Here is a 19,627-nt window from a genome sequence, read left to right on the forward strand (position 1 = left end):
ACAGCTAGAATATACAACTATGTACCGGGAGGCTTTGGGGAGAAGAAGAAGGAGGGTAAAAAAAAGATTGGCAACGACGTCAGCTCAGGTGTCAATCTTTAAAAAAAAAAGTTAAAAAAAATGAAAAGGCTTCTTGTACTGAGGTAAAAAATTGGATAACTATTAGATTACAGTGAAATTCAGTCTCACCTATCATCATTCAAATAAATGTAGTGTTGGGTTTAAAGCAGGCTCTCCACAAATACTCAGTTTTCTTTTTACAAAATTATATTTAGGAAATATACTTCATAAACATTATGAACTAAACTTTATTGTACTTTTAAAGAAAATTTTAATCACTAGCTCTGTACATAGTTGTATAACTGAAAAAGTTGAGAATCAGAGAACTTTTCATTGTGGCTAAACCATTAATGTTTTTAACAATAGTCACCGGGGCCAGCCCACGGCAGAGTGGTTAAGTTCATGCGCTCTGCTTTGGCAGCCTGGGATTTGCAGATTCATATGCTGGGCATGGACCTGCACCACTCATTGAGCCATGCTGTGGCAGCATCCCACATACAAAATAGAGGAGGATTGGTAACAAATGTTAGCTCAGGGCCAATCTTCCTCACTGAAAAAAAAAAGTAATTGACATGCTACTAACATGAAATTATTGTATTTCATGAGTGAAATAATTTAATAATATATATTTATGTGGGATGTATTGTGGGGGCTTGTTTTATCTCTCTAATGTATGCTTTACTTTATTAATTAATGGATACCCATATTTTATTGAAAATTATTTCTTATAGATGAACAACATTTAACATTATATACATATGAGTCTAGACAAAACAATTTTTTAAATTAAGTGAAAAAAATTACTGTCTCCTATCAACTGTTCCATATTAATCTGTTTGGATTCTCCAAAGCTGTTTGCCGTCTCCTTAGACTAGCAGCTGCTACAGCCATGCATCTGTCACATGTCCCAAGATAGTCTAGTACTCAGAAAAAAATAGAATAGATGATTTAGGCACAAAAGCAAAACCCCAAAAAGGGGTCAATCAGAGAGCTACTTTTCCACTAAAAAAAAAAATGTATCCATTTGATAATATGCAAGCATGAAAAATATTGCATCCAGGGGTTGCAAATGAAAAAAAACTAGAGAATAATGAAAGCTATTTCCAAGATTAAAACCATCAGATCTCGGCAAACTCTTTCACTTACAAGGAAGTCAGTTTTAATGAGACTGTGAATCTCTGTGTGTGTTTCTGTGGGGAGTGTGTGTGAGTGTCTACTGTAGGGGAGACTGTCCTGTGTCTATGTGTTTGTGTCTCTATGTGCATGTCTGTCTGTCAGTGTTTGCATATCTATTGTGTCTTGGGGGCAGAATCCAGGAGGTGGTATAGTGGTATAACAGAAAGAAAGGAACCCATTTCTAATGGAATCCATCTTCCATTGGATAAGAAAAGAGAAATATATTTTTATTACCAGAAAACCCTGGACGATAGGTGAAATACTTGAACAATTTTAAGTCCAAAGTTTTAAACTTTATTTTATAAAACTTTATTACAAAAAGAAATGCATGTTCATTATTTTCTGTTTCAAGTAAACAAATCTGACCATTCATTGATAACTGCTTGATATATATCCTTCCAGATATTTATATATATATATATATATACTTACATATTTTTGCAAAATGGAATTATCCTAGTTAAAGCATTTTTAGCAATATGGCACAATGTCAATAAAGATTTGTTCATTCTATCCCTAACACATAGCACAGTGCAGGGTCTATGGACAGCATTCAGAAAGCTTCTGTTAAGTAAACGGAGGAATGCTTTGTGATTGTCTTTGCCAGCATTTTTTCCTTTTGGTATTTTTACATATTTAATTATGAATTCCATATGAAATGAAGATTTTAGTCCTTTGTTATATACATTACAAATGCTTTGTCCCCCATCTGTACTTAATTTTAATCTTCCTTTTCCAAAATAATAGAAAATAACATTCAAACATATAGTTTAATTTAATTAAAAAGTCATCTGATTTAATACAAATTGTGCTTTATTGTGAAAATAAATGAAGTGAATGCAATATATAGGAGCAAAATACTGAATGCTCCTACGTAGAGGTTCCGCTCTATTTAAATAAAGATACAGGAAGGACTTGTGGATATCAGCATAGAGCATGCCTAAGAGTAGTAAATTCTAAGTCAGACAGACTTGGTTCTTGCCTCATTTCTGCTCCTCAGCAGCTGTGTGACAGGGGAAAATCACTTAACGCCTCAGGGCATATTCAGGCCTCCCTTCCTGACTTAGTGCCCAGTAGCGCTCAGCAAATGGTCTCTGTGTGCTATTCCATTCCTTCATGGGTATTTCCAAAGTGGATACTTATTCTTAAATATGAGAACAAACTAGATCTGGAGCCCCAGATTGGGCTCAGGTTCCAAAAATTTGAAGATAACATAATACGTATATTCTGTTTTGTTTTTGCCATAATTATTTTTAAACACGAGTTTTACTGTGTCATGTTTTATACTTCTTGGAGAGAAGGTTTTTTTTCTCTGCCGACTCTGTTGACTAAAAGCAAGTACTTTGTGTTCTTAAGTTTTCCCTTGAGAGAATCTCGGTGTCATGAAATGGAACCACTAGCACAGTTCGAAACGGAACAAGCTACTGAACAATCCTTTCAAGATTTAAATATACTCCATTAACTTTAGTTCAGTAAGGGGAACATCAGGAAGTGATTTAGTCCACTTTTTTTTTTCTAGAACATTACTGAATTAGAAACCTAAGTTTACTATTTCCGTGTGTTGCCATCAATATGTAGAACACAGGAAGTCTGTCGAGCTTTCCAGTGTGACTATTGTACAAAGTCTACATCTCATGGCCGCTTTTACAAAGTGGTGTTTATTCAGCCTACAGATATTTACTTTAACACTGATGTTACTCACATGGATGTTCTCCTAACACTTTTGTGCAAGCACAAAAGCTTTTACTACTCTCATGAAATTAATTACAGATCTTTTTTGGGGGGAGGGAGGATCCAGTTTCTAAATACTAATTTTCTTGGCAATTGACCTAATATTATTTTCTTCCTCAATAGAGGAAGCTTCCCCCTTATCTGGCCCAGGTCAGAGCATCACAAATTTTGATTTAATTAAGGAGGAATGGGGGGCCGGCTCCATGGCCGAGTGGTTAAGTTCTCGCGCTCCGCTACGGCGGCCCAGGGTTCGGATCCTGGGCACGGACATGGCACCACTCGTCAGGCCACGTTGAGGCGGCATCCCACAACAACCCACAACTAGAAGGACCTGCAACTAAGATATACAACCATGTACGGGGGGGTTGGGAAGATAAAGCAGGAAAAAAAAAAAAAGATTGGCAACAGTTGTTAGCTCAGGTGCCAATCTTCAGAAAAAAAAAAAAAGGAGGAATGAAGCTCAATGCTAATACGCTGTGTGTTGCCAAAATAGAAATAGTTCATGATATTTTAGTTAAATTGTTATTAAAAATAATGGAGTGATAAATATTTTCATTCAAAGGATATGTTATTTTTGTTAGAACAATTATTAGTTTATTCTCCCATTACCTAATGCATGCAAGCCCTTCAGAGGAAGCAGCCACCCCTGGAAGATATGTGAAAATCTTTCAAGCTAACAGGGCGTTATTTACTACAGTAACACAGTGATTAACCGTGCCCCTGGCCACTGGCCTGATAAGGAAGAGAATGACCCTGACTCACAAGACTTACCGTAGTAATCACAAGTTTCTGTTTTTCATCAAGAGACCTAGTAATTAGAATTCTAAAATTGTAGAACTGCGGGGTTATAAAGGACTTTAGAAATCATAACATATTTTACTGATAAAAAATGTGAGGAACAATGAGTGACTGGCTAAAGGTCTCAGAATATTCTCTGGCTTAATATAGTCAATAGAGTAAAACATATACAAGGTCCTTGCTAATTAAATATTTTAAAAATCTTTAGGACCTTTGCTATATTTGGTTGTTTGAACATTAGGGAGTATCAGTAAACTACAAAAAATACTTTAAAAAAATTTCTGTGGTGTGGATTCTTCACATCACGTTAGTAACTGGAGTGAGAAAAAAGAAAAAGTTTTAATAATTAAAGAGGAAAGATTACATGAATCCATACATGTGATAACATGGCACAGAATTATACACACAAATGAGTGCACATAAAACTAGTGAAATCTGAATAAAGTCCGTGGATTATGCCAATGTCAGTTTCCTGGTTGTCCTATTGTCCTATAGTTATGTAAGATGTAGCCACTGGGGGAAACTGGCTGAAGGGTAGTGGGACCGCTCTAATATTTTTGCCACTTCCTGTGAATCTATAATTATTCCAAAATAAAAAGTTTAAAAAATATGAACAGCTACTACGAAACCGCTTTTTTGTCATAATTAAATGGTCAGAATTTAATATAAAAATAATCACAATATGTGATTCTGGTTTAGTTCTCACCCATTTGTCCACTTCTTGTGTCCCTCTGACTGTGAATATTCTCAGAAATTGTCTCTTCTTCACACTCTCCATTAGAAAACTGACTAATATGTATGGTTTCAGGCACCCATTCCTTGTTGAAGGCCCCAGATCTTTCTGTCTGACCCAGATGTCCCATTTAAACTCCAACTCTTTACTAGATTGTTCTCACTAGAGTCTAGCATGGTGTCTGACACCAAGTAGGCTCTCAAGAAATATTTGTTGAATGATTAAATAAATGACTTTCCAAATATCTATAGGATATTTGCACTTGGAAGTCCCGCCATCACCTAAATTTGAATTGTAGCAAAACAAAACTATTTTCTCCCCACCACTCCTACCCACCCAACATGCTCATTCTGCCAATGTCTGTATTTCTCCCTTTTCTACTATTCTCCCATCCAAACAAGCTTTAAAAATTTAAGCTGCCTTTGACTCTTCATCCTCCTTTATTTACCAGTTTCTATCTAAGACATTATCTCTTCTGTTCATTTTCCTCTCAAATATTCCTTATAATTTGTCCCTTCACCTCTATTTCATCCCTGTGGCTACCACTTTAGCCTCATTTTATTACTCAATGTTTCTCATTTTTCTCCCTGCTCCTAGTCTTGATTCATCTTCAATCTATCTTGCATGCTAATGCTTGGTAAATTTTTCTGAACCACCATTTTTGTCAGGTCGAGACACTAAGATCATGATGATCATAATCATTGCTACCATTTATTGAGTCCCCACTACGTACCAGACACTGTGTTACTGTACACATATTATCGTACTTCCTCTTTACTACAACATTGTGAGGTAGACATCATTTATCTTCATTTTATAGATGAGGAAGCTCAGAGGCCAAGAGATTAACAATGTGTCACATTTTTTAAGTAGCAGAGCTAAGATATGAACTCAGGTTAGCCTGGCTCCAATCACTCTGAAAACATCATTCTCCTAAATACGCATACATCTTGTGCATCCATTTAAACATGCCCGGCAGAACCTAAGCCTGGCAAAAATATGTTCAGGGAAGACTCATTGTAACCACTTCATTAAAGGAGTGGAACTCAGCAGGGCACATGCTGAAAGCAACTCTCTCTTTTCTCCCACTGCCTTCAAACTTGCACTGTTAACTTGGTCATCTCATGGTGCTCCATCCCCATTCCCTTGAGATCTCAGGGAGATTTCACAGTTTTGTGCTTGCTCTCAGGTAATAAATGGATAGTCTCTTTTTAGTAATGAAAGTCCCATCCAGAGTGTAGTAATCCAAACTGCAATCTCACTCCGTTTAAAACTTCTTCCCTCTCCCAGTGGAGTTTTGCCCCAGGCTTGAAAGTCTACAGTGGAGAAGAGAAGGAGTTGTGGTCAGCTGCTTTTCCTCTTCTCAGCACCCCTTCTCCCTCCTCAGCTGCTCCTTTTGGTCTTTTCAAAGCTGCAAGAAGGAAGGAGAAAAGGTCAAATGGGGGAAAGCTCTTACTTAACTGTACACTTGTGACTTGCATTGGTGCCCTGAGGAGTGGCCAATAGTCAAAGGTGACAGTCTCATGGAACCCTGCTGGGAGCCTCCCACTGCATTTCTGGCTGGATAACATTCCTGAGAAGCCCTTGGACTCCTAGTAGTCCTGGTCTCTTACACTGCCCCTTCACGTGGGGTCTATTTTGTGAGGATATTGGGCTGGTTCCCTTCACGTGTGTCCATATCAAGTCCACAGCTTGCTCCCAACTTAGCTTTCCCTCTCTTTATTCTTTCTTTCTTTTTTTTTTAAAGATTGGCACCTGAGCTAACAACTGTTGCCAATCTTTTTTTTTTTCTGCTTTATCTCCCCAAGCACCCCCAGTACATAGTTGTATATCTTAGTTGCAGGTCCTTCCACCTGTGGGATGTGGGACACCACCTCAGCGTGGCCTGACGAGCAGTGCCATGTCTGCGCCCAGGATCCGAACCCTGGGCCGCCGCAGCAGAGCGCGCGAACTTAATCACTCGGCCATGGAGCCAGCCCCTCCCTCTCTTTATTCTTGATCATAACAGGCTCATTTCATTCCAGCCCCACTATTTTTGCTTGTTTTCCTCTCCCACATTTCCTCCTCTCTGCCAGTCTAAATGTAATTCCCAGCCAATCTCAAGATACACTTTTTCCCACAAAGCTTTTTCTGATTTACCCCCTCTTACAGTGATTTTCCCAGTGTCAAATTCTGAGCAGTCTAGTCTATCCCTCCCCCAAAAAGTCAATTTTACTTAAGAATATCCTGGGTGAAGCAGTAAAAATGATAATTTGATTGAATATTGACCCTTGAGTATACACCATTTTAATATTCTGTGTGATTTAATAGGAAGTATGCATAAAACCCTTCTGCTGCATTCTGAAATATCCATGATTGCCCCAAGGAAAAGCAATAGTATGCTTGTTTGAGCTGAACCTGCTGCTTTTCTTATCATTTTCACTTAAAAGAATGGCTGACAGAGAAACCACAGTTGTACAGAGTTGAATGTTTAGCAAGACATTTTCTCAAAAATGAAAGAAGTAAGCCTGTCACTTCAAGGAAAACAACTGACAGTGTTTATTGTCAATGATGACTTTGAGCTTTAAAGCAAAAAAATAGAATTTGGGAAAACTTGCATCTGGCACCAGGAGCTTGACAACTTATGTTGGTTTTGTAGCGGCATCTCCACATTCTTTGATCCAGCTCCTCTCAAGAGGTAGGGCTTAGTTTCCCTCCCCTTGACTGTTGGCTGGGCCATTTCTAGCAAATAGAATATGGCTGAAGTGATGAGCTGTCATATTGAGATTAGGTTATAAAATAACTGTGGTTCTGTCTTGGGTGGGCTTTCTTGTTCTCTTTCTCTCCCTCTCTCTTTTGACGCACTCACTATGGGACAAGCTGCCAGGTTGTGAGGTAGCCCTGGGAGAGGGAAGCCAGCTGCCTCATCAGGAGGACACTTGGGCAGCCTATGGAGAGGCCCACATGGCAAGGAACTGAGGCTTGCAAGCAACCAGGTGAGTGAACTTGGAAGTGGATCTTCTGGAGCCTGCAAACAGCACACGAGTGAGTTTAGAAGTAGACTTGTCTCTCAGCTGAACCTTAAAATGCCAACACCTTCACTGCAACCTCTTGAAAGATACTGAACCAGAACCACCCAGCTAAGCCACTCCTGGATTCCTGCCCCAAAGAAACTGTGAGATAATAAAAATTTGTTGTTTAAAGTTACTAAGTTTGGGGTAATTTGCTATGCAATATTAGATAACTAGTACAACAGCTTCCTAAAATTTAAAGACTTTTCTCATAAGAGCAGTGGTGATTAATATCAAAGTGTTTTTTAAACAAAAGGGTTTGGGGGTGGTGGTGCAGGGAGGTTGTTGTATAATGAAACGTGTCAGTGGAACATCTCCATATCTCAGAGAACCAATATTATCCAAATGATCAATGCATGATGCATTAATAAAAGATTCATTCAAAGTGCAAGACAGACTGATCAATTTTAATGCAACAGAGTATATGGTTTCTACATCGCAACTAACCTTTAAGAAACTACCACTTGTTGAATGCTGGTGTAGGATCAAGGCAGAATATCCACAATTATCTGGAAAGACTATTAAGATACTCCTTCCTTTTACAACTATATATCTGTGTAAGGCTGGATTTTCCACATGTGTTTTAACCAAAACAATGTACTGCAACAGATTAAATTCAGAAGAAGAGATGAGAAACTAGATGTCTTCTAAGAAACTAAACATTAGAGAGATCTGCAAATGAAAACAATACCACGCATCTCACTACATTTTTCATTTTGGAAACTATAGTTATTTTTCATAGAAAAAGTTATTGTTGTTATTTTTAAATGAATTGTATTAGTTGTATTTTCCTGTGTAACAAATTACCCCAAAATTTAGCAGGTTAAAATACTAAATGTTTATTATCTCGCCAGTTCTGTAGGTCAGGAATCCAGGTGCAGCTTAGCTGGGTAGCTCTGGCTCAGGGTCTCTCACAGAGCTGTAATTAAGGTGTCAGCAGGGCCACAGTCACCTTATGGCCTGACTGCGGGGGAAGGGAATCTGCTTCTCAGTTCACTTATGTGGATGTTGACAGGACCCAGTTCCTCACTACTGTTGCCCAGAGACAGCGGTTCTTGTCACATGGGTCTCTCCACAGGACAACTCACAACATAGCAGCTGAGTTTCCTCAGAGAGAGAGATTGAGAGAAAGAGAGAGAGAGGGCAAGCAAGACAGAAGCCACAGTCCTTTTGTAACCTAACCGTGGAATTGACACCCCATCATTTTGGCTGTATTATATTTTTTGAAAAGAGTCGATAAATCCAGCCCACACTCAAGGGGAGGGGATTACACAAGGGCATGAATACCAGGAGGTAGGGACCATTGGGGACCATCTTAGAGGCTGCCTACCATATGAATTAATAAATATTTTATAAATTTCTCAGTAGTAATTTCTAATAAGGCATTATCAATAGATATAACACAAACAAAAGCTATATGGAGTCCTCAATAATCTGTAAGAGCATAACACATTTGGAGAACAAAAAGCTTGAGAACTGCTGTTCTAATGATACAAATATTCACTTTCCACATGGTAAAGATGCAGGACATTATTCAGGAGTTGATAATACAGGTCTTATTATTATCATTATTCATAACTATAAACTTTTGTCCTCCCCAAAACAGTATTTATAATTGCACTATAAGATACACAAATGTATATTGAAATATAGTAGCCTTTGTCACATTTACATATACAGGAGGTATGGTATCAAGACATATGTACTGTATATACCGTATATTTATCACATATCTGAGGTTACTTCATTTTAAATTTTTTAATAATATTTATTCAATATATTACGTGCTTAGACTGTCAGTATTCAATAATTTATTATTATTTGCTCAGCAAGTATTTGGAAAACTATGGACAAAGGATAGTATCAGAGCTAGAGATTTATGAAGTTTCTACCAAGAAATAATGATTTAAGCCAAGGTTCAGAGGTGATTGCCATGGAACAGAGTTTAATGATAAAAAGGATAAAGTATAAGACTGGAGTGTGGAGAAGAAAGGACAGGAAGAAGAAAGAGAAGACATAGAGAATAGCTAGGGAAATAAAATAGGAAATTAACTTACGAAAGAAAAAAAGGCTATCTTAAGAAGTATAAGCGATTAATAACATCAGATATTATAAAGCTTGAAAAAGATGAAGACTGAGAAAAGGCTTAGATTTGGTGATAGAGACTTTATAAAGAAAATCCCCCACAAGACCAGAATGCAAAGGGTTAATCTAAGTAGGAAGTAAGAAAGCTGAGACAACACAGGAAGAGAAAACTTTGGCTGGTAACAAAAGAAAGTTGCAAGATCTAAGGAACAAGGAGATCTAAATGTGTCTTCCCACTCTTCGTTACAATTGAACAATTTTAGCAACAGCCTGTATTCTTTATACAAACCGAGAAGGGCCAATTTGGAATTATATTCGTGTATTAAATTTTTTAAATCGAATGGCTTAAGGAGCTAAATTTTAGAGATCTGGCTTTGACTAAGAATTTTTCTAATTTTTTTTCCCTGTCAATATGTTCTAGGTACCTCCTTGATTTCCCCATACTAAATGCCTTAATTTTTTATTTGATTCGGGGAAATCACAGCTACAAAAATATGCACCAACTATCTGTGATAATGTAGGACAACTGCTAAGGTCAGACAAAATCTTGTAGATCTCTATTTCAACTCCCTCACTCTACTGATTAATAAATTTGAGCCAAGGGGCTGGCCCAGTGGCGCAGCGGTTAAGTTCGCGCTTCTAGGTGGCCTGAGGTTCGCAGGTGCCAATCCTGGGTGGGGACATGGCACTGCTTGGCACGCCACGCTGTGGTAGGCATCCCACATATAAAGTAGAGGAAGATGGGCAAGGATGTTAGCTCAGGGCCAGGCTTCCTCAGCAAAAAAAGAGGAGGACTGGCAGTAGTTAGCTCAGGGCTAATCTTCCTCAAAAAAAAAAAAAAATAATAATAATACAATTAAAAAAATTTAAAAATTAAATAAAAATAAATAAATAAATTTGAGCCAAGAGATTAAGTGACTGGAACTTCTACAGGTGGTCAGATCAAGCCTGGTATTAACATCCTAGAGTCTCCTGACTTCTAATCCTGGGGTCCCTTATTCACAGCACATCATACTACATCACTTTTGATATTTTCCAAAATTATTCCTGGTGTGACTTAAGAGGAACTTGATACTTTGGGAGGAGGGGGATTGAGGGGTGAAGAAACCTCTGAAAATTAAGGGATACTGGGTTGACAAAAATTAAAAAGTGTTAGCTTTTAAGATTAAATGCTTCAGCTTTCTGTTACTATTCTTAGGCTTTCTCCCTAAAACCATCATCCATTTTCTTCAAAATGATGCATCCCAGGCTCTTGTCCCTTGAGCCTTTGTTTTCACCACAAATAAATCAGCCACATTCTGCACTATGTGCTCTTCTCCACAGGCAAAGCTCCAAACCCCTGTGGCCTGAGGGTCTCCGCTCTTAGGCAGGAGTGCGGTTCTCGGGGTGGCATTTAAGCCTCAGGCGCCAGGGCTCTAAGGGGGTCCAGAGTTGGGGGGTCAGTTGAAGAGACAGCCCCTCCCCGGCCCCCTGCCCCCACGGTGCCTTCGCCACAATCGGCGACAGGAGTGGAGAGTGCGGCTGGGGATGGCTGGAGAAGCCCCGAGCATCACAGGACCTGCTAACTCACGTGACTCAGCTGTACCTGGAGCTGGGCGTCTGTCTCAGGCTCCCCCGCGTCGCGCCGCCCCGTGCGTAACGTGCTGACGACACACGTCAGGCACGTGCCACGGGGTCTGCGAGGACCTGGAAAGAAGGACTCTGGTCGCGAGTGATGGGAATTGGCAATAGCTGTGTCTTAGGATGCTGCGTTATGAGCTCGGGGCGGAGGCGCGGGCTGCAGCCCCGAAGGCGGCGCGGGCCTGGGGGCGCTGCGCGGCGATGGCCCCCGCTTGGCCCCTGGTCCTGCCTCTGGCCTCTCCAGGTGCACCGCGGCCTCAGGGGACCCCGCGCTCCAGGAGAGCTGGCCCGCTGAGCACGGCCCTCGGGGCGGTCGGCACGCCGCCGCCGCCCCGGACCGGCCTCTGCGGAGAGCCGCTCTGGTTATTGACAGAACCAGGGCTCTTGCATCTTTATTTTTTTAAATGGGAAAGGATGAAAATTGAATCAAGAGATTTTGAGCTATGGCAAACATACGCTATAGCCTGAAGGTAAACTGTGTGTGGAATAAAGGTGCTTAGTTTTAAAAACTTACTTATTTTGCCCCAAAGATTAAGCAATAACGATTTCAAGTGTCATAGACCCCTGACTTCTCAGGTGTTTTTCATTGTCTCCTGGGAGTTCTTTGACGTTCCAATTTAAAGTAGTGGGCCAGTCTTCTCTGTGCATTGCTCTATTTCATTGCCGTTATAGCATCCCATACTACATGGGATGACCTGGTTTGTTTGCTGTCTCTTTTCCCACTATAATGCAAGCTCTTTGAGAGCCGCCATCCGGTCTGGTTTATTTACCGTTGTGCCCAGTTTTCCGCACAGTGCCTGACATGTTTGTTGATCAAATAACTGTTTTGCTGACTTCGGCTACCCAAAGTTGGCGCCCTTTCTCCTGCTTCCACAGGTAACATCCTCTGCATGTCTTGTGTTATTGCCTGTGTAATATTTTATTATAATTGTCTCTGAAGGTATCTGTTTTATAATGTGCTCCTTCATTTAGGTCAAAGGCTTTTTCTGTTCATTTTTGTATCTCATTCGCCTGGCCTACAGTGAACACTCAGATTTTGATTGAGAAGGTGAAAGCCATCCACAACAGAATTTTTTATAATCTGTATCTTTTTCTAAAGTTCTTAGACTATCTTAAATAGTATTTCTCCTATTGTTATTCTCTTGTTTTTCTCCCCAATCTTGAAAGCGACTCACTCCAACTAAGAGAGGCAATATGTGTGATAAAAAGAATTCAAAGTTTTGAAAAGAAAATCTAGACAAGAGCCCTTGCTCTGCCACTTACTGGTTTGGGGATACTTTCTAAAATCCTCAGAGCCTGGTTCATCCTTTGTAGATATAGTAATACTTATATATGGTCCACATAACCATTCTGTTTCCTATCTTTAAATAGAATCTGGTTTTACAACATCCCTGTAAAAGACAAAACAGTCCTTTGCTTTCCCAATGCTCTAATGGCCTAGATAACACATATTAGACATATTTAGTTTTGAGTTTTATTGACTTGTTCATGTAAAAATTGAGTAAAGGCCACAATTTAGATACAATTTAAGTCGTTGGTCAGGAAGACCTTATTTTAAAATAAAAGGCATTTTGTTATCAATATAAGTGTTATATGTAATCTTCACACTTTAAGACTGTAGGCAATTTATTATGCTTTTAACATGTAAGAATTATTTCTGTACAAAGTAACTTAGAAATACCTAAGAAGATTGCTTGGTACTGGGTGAAAATAAATGCAGTCTCATGGCAAGTTTAGATCAATTTGCAACATGGGTGAATTACCTCTTATCTGGGCTCAGCTTTAAACAGGTGTCATCAACCTGCTCTCAAGGTGTTGGGTCAAAAGAAAGAGCGGAATGCATCCTTCAGTGTTTTCATTTTTAGCGCTGTTGAGTGTACATAATTCTTTTTTATAATTATGTAGAATTACATGGAATAACCATTTTTCCTTTTCATTATGTTTGAACATTATTGGTTTGACCAGGGAGATCTGCTTAAGTATCTAGGCAATTAAGTTATACATTCTATGACTGTAGGTGGAGAGACCAAAATACAAAATCTGTATTTTTAGTCATGCTCTGCTGAGGTTATGGCATCAGTGGATAAATCTAAGACTTCTAACCAAAGGCCATAAGAATGTATGGACCATGGATACTTAAATGTATTTAATATGTATTTAAATGTTTTTAATATTGCCTTCCTTGAAATGCTTCAATTATAGATTGCCTGCTTCCAGGGAGGTGGAGGAGTCTCTCAGAAGATATGTAGCTGCTCAAAAATCCTTATTGGACGGTGATGACTGTAGATTTGATGAGTGAGATGTAAGGAAAGAAAGATTTTGGTTTAAAATATAGATTTATAATATAAAATTTTCTAAGGCTAAAATAGGGTCTACTTTTCAATCAGGAATATTTTATATCATATGTAATTTTTTCAAATGTTATATAGAACATAGTTGTGAAACATTCACCTCAAAGTCTAAGCAAGTTACTAATGAAAGAAATGGCTTTTCTAGGTTCATAGAAAATGGCAAACAGCTAGTTTGAGTCTGTTGCACTGGATTTAAGCTCCAGTAGGGTAAGGATTTTTGTCTGTTTTGTTTACTACTCTATCCCCAGTGCTGAACAGTGATGACACATAGTAGGTGCTTAATAAATACTGAATGAATGAAAGAAGTCCCCTTACTGTTACCAGAATAGCCTTTAATGATATTTTTTTGCAATAGTTGTTACAGCAATTTGTTCATCAGGTTATTTCATCTAATTGTTTTTATTAAGTATTGAGAAGATACATATATTTATTTATAAATTGATGTAAGGCATAAAGAATTATAGTACATTGACATCTGCACACATGATTATTTTAGAAAAAGTACATTACCATTACCTTTGAAATCCTCATGTGCGCTTGTCCAATACCGTCTCTTAAACATCCATCCTTCCCTCAGAGGTAGCAGCCACTAGCCTGAATTTTATGTTAATTGTTCCCTTGATTTTTTCTCTATAGTTTTCCCACATACATGTGTACTCATAATATAGTGCTTAGTTTTGAATGGGTTTGAACTTTATATAAATGGAATCTTACTGTGCTTTTTTTTCCCTGTATCTTGCCTTTTCTCATTCAAAATTATTACATTTCTGAGATTTATTCATGATATTGCATGTAGCTATAATTCTTCATTTTTATGCTGTATAGTAACCATTATGGATGTATTCTAATTTATTTATTAATTCTATAGTTGATGGATGTTTGAGTTGCTTACAATTTCCTGACATTACAATTAGTGCAGTAGTGAACCTTCTGGTACGTGTCTCTTGGTGCTGGTGGGGATATTTCTAGGATTGGAATCGGTGGTCATGGCTATGCATAGCTTCAACTGTATTTGGTAATACTAATTGTTTATCAAAGTAGGTATGCCAACTTACATTTTTACTACCAGTGTGTGAGAATTTCTGAGCTCCTTATCCTTGCTAGAACTTGATACAATATGAAAATGGTGAGAAATGTGAGGAAAACTTGATGAAAATACAATTTGTGGAAGATTTTAACATTTCTTTTTCAGCAATAGAGCTAATAGGCAAAAATTAGTGGGCTAGAAAAGAAATGAATAATACAATCAATAAACTCAGTTTACCGTATTTTTACATTCTTTGACTAAAGAATATGTGTTTCTTTTGTATGACTTAGGACATTTATGAAAAATTGTTTATGTAGTTGGCCACAAAGCAAATTATAAAATCAGGAAAGTAGAGATTCTACACGCCATATTCTCTGATCTAAAAGGCAATCAAGTAGAAATAAATAATAATAGCGTATCAAATATTAATTACTTGGAAAGTATAACACATAATTAAGATAGCTCTTGGAGCAAAGAGGAATCAAAGGAGGCCTTGAAAAGAACTCTTCTTTCAAAAATCTATGGGATGAAGTGAAAGATACATTCGGAGTACTTTCATTATTAAAGAAGAAAGACTGAAAATAAGGAAATTTTGCACTTAAATTCATCCTGAGCATGGATTAAAGAAAAAAGAGAAAGAAAAATATATAAAATTAAAAATAATATAGATCCAGAAGATTAAAATAATTACATGCAGCTCTGTGACAATATTTTGAAAATCCTATACAAGAAGATTTCCTAATAAAACATAAATTATCAAAACTGCCCAAGAAGAAGAAAATTTCAATATATAAATAGACATATATGAAATTTAAAAGTTGGTAAATCTAGCTTTTAAAAAAAATCAGGAACGAATAGTTCTGAGTTCTAGCTAGCATTAAAAAAAAAGGATAGGGAATTTTACTGTACGTAAGTTATACCTCTGTTTTAAAAAAGAAAAGAAAGAAAAAGGAATTCCAAATAATTATGATGGTATTGTTCTAGACAGCTTTGAAAGATGCAAGTCTTCTTAATTCATAATCACATAAATTTAGTACTAACCTAAGTACAGAAAAGAAAGCCATGAACCAATGTCACTTATGAATATAGTCACAGAAATTGTAAATGAAAACTTAGCAAATGAAGTCCAGCAAAATAGCAAAGGAATAATACACTAGAATCAAGTACAAATTCTTTTTCCAAGAATGCAAAGATGGTTCCAATATCAGGAAAGCTAATACATAATTTATTATGTCAACAAATTGAGGGGGAAAAGTGATCATATCCATAGATTATGAAATGGAAGTTGATAAAATTCAACAACCATTCCCAATAAAAGCAATAAAAATCAGAATGGGAATGGAAAGAAACTAAATATGATAAAGATTGTTTAGGATAATATTTGCTTTTGGTTTTGGTAAGCAGCAAAATATTGAAGCTATTTTTATGGAAAATAGCAACAAGATAGACATTCCTGCTATAATTATTATTACTCAGCATTATTTTGGAAGTCCTAGTGAATGCAGTTAAATAAGATTAAAAAAATACTTGGTATGGACACGGAAAAAGAAGAGATAAAATAATCTTTTTCCCCTCAGATAATACTGAATATGTAGAAAATTCAAGTGGAAAAGCCAAGATAAGCAGGGTGGGGGGGGACTACTAGAAATAACAGACTGAAAAAGAAGAGTGGCAGAGACTTTGCTTAACAGACAATGAAGCACACTGTAAAGCCGCTGTAGTCAGATCAGTACTGCAATGACGTAGAAATAGACAGACCAGTGGACGAGAAGATGAAGTTCAGAAATAGTTCCCTGTGTGTGTGTGTAACAGAAGTGATGTTTCTTATCAATGAGAATGCAATAGTTTTTTTAATCAGGGATACTAAAACAAGTGAATATTCAGATGGAAGAACATAATAGCCTATTAAAAATACAGCACAGATGGATTGAAAATTTTAAAATAATGAATTAACTTTTAAAGAAAGAAAACAGAAGAAAATTTAGGAAATTATATGTATAACTTAGGGCCTGGAAAAACTTCCTTAACAGGAAAACCAGAAGCTTTAAAAAGAAAAGATAGTTTATTTGACTGTATAAGTACTTAAAAATAAATAAGAATTTAGCTTTATGTATATATATATATATATCTTTTTCAAAGATAATTTACTTTTAATTTATAAAAGTATTGGTCCTTCACTTCAGTTTGAGAAGTACTGATTTAGGTTGTCTATCTCCTGTATTTATTGGAAACTGGAAGACAGATCTAAAAGTTAATTCAGGTTGCAACATTTTTGGCTAGGATATGTCATAGATGGTATCATCTTCATATTGCATTATATTAGGAGACACATAATATCTGTTTGTCCCATAACTAGTGATCCTATATTGACCATTGGATTTGCATGATGATGGCCTGATCCTTCCATTGTAAAGTGCAAATCATCACAATGGAGGTCAGTAGGAGCCCCTTCAAGCTGGCTTCTGTGTCCTTTTAACAGGACCCCATTAATCTTCAAAAAACTTTCTTCCTTTCTGGCCTGAGATTTCCCTGCTTCACCTTGTACTTCTCCTGCCCCGGACTAATATCAGCTATCTCTTCATTGCAGTGGGGAATGATCTTAAAGCCCAGAATCTAGGTGTGAGGGGTGCTTTTTCTACTGAGTTGGCAGTGTTTCTAGCCATTTCCATCTGTAGAGCTAGAAAAAATGTATTTTTAAAAAGCATGAGTTCATGATGATAGTTTCAATTCTGTTAACATCACAGTGTTTTACTTTGCTCTTTCATTTTCTAATTAGGTCTTTTTTTCTTTTATGCTGAAATTCTTGATTCCTGACATTATTAACCCCAAAATGTATTTATCTCACACTAGGAAGAACATGATTTCAAATAACAAAACCAATATTAATACTACCAAGAAAATGACAATGAAATTGAAGATGTCTTTTTAGTTCTTTTTGTCTTGGGATGTTCTGAACTGTGTTCTCAAGTTACTCAAAACAAATCATTTCTAGGTGTTGTAATCAATTTGATATACAGCAAATTTTTTTCAGTTTTAGGAATTACTTTTTAAAAATAAATATTTTGAAATTTTTTACGTATATATTCTTTTGATCTCTACTGCATTACATATTTTCACTTACTTTATTCATATATTTATCAAGACTACTCCCATTAATCTGCTACACTTTTATTTTGCATTCTCAGATATATAGAATAAGAGACTGTCTGCAATTAATATACTCAGTATTATTTACCAAAAAAGCAAAAGGGGAAATCAAATACAATGTGTCTATTTTCTAGTTCCTATTGAGCTCCTTTTGAACTAATTAATTCAGTTAATGATTAGGACATATCACGTGAGCCAGTATTCACTATGATGGGTAAAATAAATAAAAATGTAGTGTTTGTATGTGGGGCAGAAAAGTTTTCTTCCCCCTATGTTTGATAAACACTAGGTGTGCGTGTGTGTGTGTATGTAATGTGTCTTATGCATTCTGCATTTACATAGTTGGTTGTACGATGAATTCGTTATTGATAAAATTTTTCATTCTGCCTGAGATAAAAATAATAAATTTGATTGTATTCATTCAGGAAATATTTATTGTAAAATTGTAAAAGCATGTAAAAGCACTAAAAATTCAGAATGTAGCCTTGAGCAAGCAAAGACCCTGAACTCACGGAGATTATGTGGTGATGGGGGAAACAGAAAACAAGTCTGACCTCAATTTCCTACCATCTAACCAAACCTCAGCAATCAATTCTCAAACTTGGGTAGCAATGCTAATGTTGCTAATTCTGTCCCCTGTGTGGCCTGTCGCTGTACTATAATTGTTTGAGGACTTCTATTGGGCTTTCCAGGTCTACTCCATATTAATGGTACGCAACTAGAATTGTAGAATTAAAGAATTAAATTAATGACTTTTTAAGAAAAAACAAAATGTTATACGTATACCTGTTTTGAAATATCTGTGAAAAAATCTGTCTTTCCAAAATATGTAGCAGGTATTCATTTTTGATATTAAAAAGATGATTATTTACCTTACAGAAGAATTTTACCTAGAGTTACTTTTAAAGAATATGTTCTCCTAGTACATTTCAAATGACTCAATTTACAAACATCCTATTTACACACAAGCTTCCTCAAATTCTTATTAAAATTTAGTTTATAAGTATGGAGTACTCTATTATGAGCTGTAAAGAACAACAATAAATAATTAAAAAATAACCATTGACATTATTGCATCTAACTTTATCTGAAATAACATAAGATCATAAGGATATGGATATGAAAATATAATTAAATAAAGATCAAAATACTATCAGATATGGTCACAAATATAAAAGAAGAGTGACAGGGTGGGAATTCTTTACTCCATCACCCCCTATCTTTTTCATCACTCCCCATCCAGGGAGAGGGTCATTAAGAAAGAAAAGACCAAAAGCACTTTGTTAGTATAACACAAACACAGAAAGTCAGGTTATGCTTTACATGTGGGCAGTATTAGCATGAGAAATGTTTTCTTATATATTTGTTAATTTTATAGGAGGCCTAGGAGGGTGAGAACTGATGAAAAGAGAAGAAAACTGGGTGAAACCAATTGGGAGCTAGGACACTAGGAGATGGGCAGATGGAGAAAAAGAATTAGGGGTCGATGGGAGTGGAAAACAGAGAAGAAGACCAGAGAGAGAAGGTGCTCCCAGGTGTTCCTCTGAGGCAGACTCTGATGGCCGAGTGTCTTAATAGGACAAATAAAGGCTTTCATTATCTCATAGGCTCCCAGTGTGTGTGTTCATCATTGTCTAGTAAGCTTTGCTTTCTGGCAGTGGATTGTAGTTTCCAAATGTTAAGGGCACAGTTATTTTAGGCATTCGGTCATGAGGGAGGAAAGCAGGTTCTGTTGTCGGGAGAGGTGGCTGTGCTCTGGTGGATGGTGTTCTCAGGCAGATAGGAATAAGAACAATGTGAAAGCCGGAGGTCTGGCAGGCTTCTCGTGCTTGAGGAATCCTCTGATGAA

Source organism: Equus asinus, chromosome 9, assembly GCF_041296235.1.
Source record: "Equus asinus isolate D_3611 breed Donkey chromosome 9, EquAss-T2T_v2, whole genome shotgun sequence".
Lineage (NCBI taxonomy): Eukaryota > Metazoa > Chordata > Mammalia > Perissodactyla > Equidae > Equus > Equus asinus.